Raw genomic sequence first — 4,777 nt, forward strand, 5'->3', positions numbered from 1 at the left:
GAGTGATGTATGTTGGTGGAGTCACCCTCAAGAACTCTCTAGTTCTTATTCTTCGGGATCCACACCATCTTGATGGGAACCCTTGGAGTTGTAGTCATACTTGATGAGGTAGAACTTGATGTAGTCTTGGGAACCCACTTGACCAAGGTCTTAGGAGATTCTTCAAATGCATCAATCTCCTCTTGAAGCTTGTCCTTGCCTTTTAGCTTGTGGTCTTGTGGTGGAAGATCATCTTGAGCTTGTGTTCATTGGAAAGAAGTAGGATCATACTTCTCTTGTTGAGGAACAAACTTTATCTTGGGGTATTGATCTTATTCCCACTCAACTCCATTGGCATTGAACTTTCGTTCAAAACCAACACCTTGATTCTTCCGGTGTCTTCCTTGCTTGCGTACAATTTCCTCAAATTCCTTACTTCCGGCAAGGCTCTTGTGAACACCTTTCTCTATAATTCCCTTCAATAAGCTATTTTCTTGCTCAAGTGTAACTTGGCTAAGAGAGTCATTAGTGGAATCAAGAGAACTACTAGAAGCAACAAAATTGGATTTAGCATGATTGTTGTTACTACTAGATGAAGAATCTTTCTTTTCTTGTTGCTAGATTTAACTTGTGGCATGTAAGTAGACAAGAGTAAACGCTTGGCAATGTAAGAATAACTTTTCTAGTGAAGATCATCATTGATTGCTTTTAAGAGCTCATGCTCTTGCTCAAGGTTGAGCTTTTCAAAACTTAGCTTCTCATGAGTCTTTAAAAGTTCTCGATGATCTTCCAAGGTAGTTTCATGAGCTAACTTAAGAGTGTTTAGTTCTTTAGTTAGACGCTCAATCTCCTTCTTATCATTTTCATTCATTTTATCTTGATTAGCATGATTAATAGCAAGTTCATCATAGTTTTCATAACTAGAGTTGTCAACAAGTAAATCATCATCACCTAGCAAATCATCTTCATCACTATTGAAATCAACATACTCGGGGTGTGATACCTTTGATCCTTTAGCCATGAAGCATCTTCCAATCCCTTCATTTGGTGACTCAAATATGTCGTAGGAGTTGGTTGACACAAGTGCTAGACCGGCAATATGTGGGGTGTAAGTGACATCTCATGAGCAACAATTCTTCCGATGACTTCCGTTGGCTTGAGATCTTTGTAGTTGGGCATCATTTGAATCAATGTGCACACGGTATCATATTTTCCATCCAAGGCTCTTAGGATCTTCGATGATGAATCTATCGGCCATCTCTTCACTTCCTAAGCCGGCAATCTCATTTGTGATGAGAGCAAGCCTAGAGTACATTTCAGCGATACCTTCACCATCCTTCATTTTGAACTTGTCAAGTTGCTTTGAAGCACATCCAATTTGGATTCCTTGACAGAGTCGGTACCTTCGTGCATATCAATCAAAGTATCCCAAATTTCCTTTGCATTCTCAAGACGGCTAATTTTGTTGAATTCTTCGGGGCACAATCCGTTGAAGAGAATATCACAAGCTTGAGCATTGTATTGCAGCATCTTCAACTCTTCCATGGTAGCTTCATGGTTCGGTTCTCTCCCATCAAAGAATTCACCTTGCAAGCCAATACAAACAATAGCCCAAACAGCGGGGTTATGTCCAAGAATATTCATTTTCATCTTATGCTTCCAACTAGCAAAATTTGTACCATCAAAGTAAGGACCTCTACGGTGGTAATTACCCTTGCTAGACGCCATACTCTCCTAGGTTGTGAAACCAAGGCTATGGCCACCAAAAGCTATGGAAATCAAAGCAAATGGAGACCAAAGCTCTGATACCACTTGTAGGATCGAAAGTATGTCCAGAGGGAGGGTGATTAGACTACTTGACCAAATAAAAATCTAGCCTTTTCCCAATTTTAGTTCTTGGCAGATTTTAGCAACTTTGCACAAATCAAGCAATCAACCTACACATGCAATTCTAAGAGTATAGCAGCGGAATCTAATACAATTGCATATGAGGGTAAAGGGAGGAGTTTGGAGGGAGCAAACGCAATGTAGACACGGAGATTTTTGGCGTGGTTCTGATAGGTGGTGCTATCGTACATCCACGTTGATGGAGACTTCAACCCACGAAGGGTAACGGTTGCGCGAGTCCACGGAGGGCTCCACCCATGAAGGGCCCATGAAGAAGCAACCTTGTCTATCCCACCATGGCCGTCGCCCACGAAGGACTTGCCTCACTAGGGTAGATCTTCACGAAGTAGGCGATCTCCTTGCCCTTACAAACTCCTTGGTTCAACTCCACAATCTTGACGGAGGCTCCCAAGTGACACCTAACCAATCTAGGAGACACCACTCTCCAAGAGGTAATAGATGGTCTGTTGATGATGAACTCCTTGCTCTTGTGCTTCAAATGATAGTCTTCCCAACACTCAACTCTCTCTCACAGGATTTGGATTTGGTAGAAAGAAGATTTGAGTGGAAAGCAACTTGGGGAAGGCTAGAGATCAAGATTTATGTGGTTGGGATGGAATATCTTGACCTCAACACAAGTGTAGGTGGTTCTCTCTTAGAAAATGTATGTTGGAAGTGTAGGCATGTTCTGATGGCTCTCTCCACGAATGAAGAGTGGGTGGAGGGGTATATATAGCCTCCACACAAAATCTATCAGTTACACACAAATCACCAAACTCGGTGGGACCGAATCATACAACTCGGTCAAACCGATTTAGTTCATAATGTGACCGTTAGGGTTTTCGGTGGGACCGACATGTCAACTCGATGGGACTGATTTTGTTAGGGTTAGGGCATAACGTAATCTCAGTGAGACCAATTACACAAACTCGGTGAGACCGATTTTGGTAATAGACTAACCAGAGAGTTGGTCAGGCAAACTCGGTGGGACCGATTCGCTCATCTCGGTTGGACCGAAACGTTACAAAAGGGAAACAGAGAGTTTGCATTGCAATCTCGATGGGACCGATCCTCATCTCAGTTTGACAAAAACTTTATGTAGGGAAACAGAGAGATTACAATCCCATCTTGGTGAGACCGAGATCCCTATCGGTGAGGCCGAAAAGACCAGGGTTTCTGGTAGTGGCTATGTCAAGAGAACTCGGTGGGGCCGGATAGACCATTTCGGTGGGGCCGAGTTTAACTTTTGGTTTGGGACATATGTGGATATGAGAAAGTAGTTGAGGGTTTTTGGAGCATATCACTAAGCATTTTGAGCAAGTAACTCATTAAGCAACACCTCACCCCCTCTTAATAGTATTGGCTTTTCCTATGGACTCAATGTGATCTTGGATAACTAAAAATGAAATGTAGAGTCTTGTGCTTTGAGCTTGAGCCAATCCTTTTGTCCTTGGCATTTTGAGGGGTCCACTTTTCTAATCCATGCCATGCCAATCATTGAGCTTTCCTAAAATATTTATCTTGAAATAGCATTAGCTCAATGAGCTATATGTTAGGAATTACCAAAACCACCCAGGGATAGTTGCACTTTCAGATTAGCTACAAGTTTGTTGCTGATCCAAAGGGCCGAAATACTTGATTTGTCATTTCATTTGTTTATTTTGGCTATATGTGCTTTGAATGAAGTTTACATGGTAATGGCCGATATTTATCTATCGTCCTAAGAGTATGTCAATGCATGGCCGGTGTAGTATTCTAACATCGTCCTTAGTTTGATTGGAGAGCGAGACAAGGTACGTGCTCATGGAAATTTATATGTATGCCTATATTATGATTGAATGGAGTTGAGACATCATGACCAATGTCATTGAATATATGCTGCATAGACCAATTCATAGCTGCAGAATTGGGTAGTGGGCTTATACTTTGTTTGGATATGATTTGGCTTATGCATCTTTGAGATCTATAAGAGGCCAAATCATAGCTAATTTTATTACTGAACATCGGATTAATGTCATGCATAATATTAATATTAGCCATGTCTCTCTAGTACTATGGAGATTGTGTTTTGATGGTTCAATTCATAGAAATGGCCAAAGTGTTGGTGTTGTTTATATATCTCTTTATGATACTATTTTTGAAGCCTCATGCCGCTTAGAATATTTTTATGCACGATTAATCAAGGCCGAATATGCATTGTTATTCAGATTGACTCTTTTACTTGCTATAGGTGTTATACATATTGAGGCTTTTGTTGGTTCGTTATGAGTAATGCAAAAAATATCCAAGGGTTATCAATGTTTTGACGAATCACTTATGGTTTATCTTGGGGTATGTCTAGATGCAAAATTTACCTTGGGTTGCATTAAAATTGTTCATATATTTAGACATGAAAATTGGAGAGAGTTGGCATAGCAAGCATCTGGCTACCATGTCCATCATGTTGTATTGCATTTCTCTCAATAGCCGATGCTTAGTCTCGTCAACATAGGTAAGGCCGAACCGAAGTCCACAGCTTCGGCCACAAATGAAATTTTCATGCAGGCGAAAGTAAGGATTGGAGAAAGTTTATTGTTGATTATCTACAAAATTCTAGCAAAAGGGTGAACAATATGGTTCGGAGGATGACCTTGAGATACATATATATGGAACTTTATCACTAGATTGTTAATGAAGCTGAGAAGGTTTCACCCAAGTTTGCATCAAAAAGTTCACACAAGACATGGCCAATATATACTTATCATCCTAAGAACATATAAATGGCCGATGGAGTGTTGACATCGTCCTTAGAACAAACTTGGTACAAGTTATTTTTTGGCACGCTAGCTTTGACAAAAACAGGGGGGCATGTGTTGACGCTCAAAAGTGGCACATTTATAAAGAGTGGCTTGAAGCTATGTCAAGATTAATT

The sequence above is a fragment of the Triticum dicoccoides genome, chromosome 2A (genome assembly GCF_002162155.2).
Source record: "Triticum dicoccoides isolate Atlit2015 ecotype Zavitan chromosome 2A, WEW_v2.0, whole genome shotgun sequence".
Classification (NCBI taxonomy): domain Eukaryota; kingdom Viridiplantae; phylum Streptophyta; class Magnoliopsida; order Poales; family Poaceae; genus Triticum; species Triticum dicoccoides.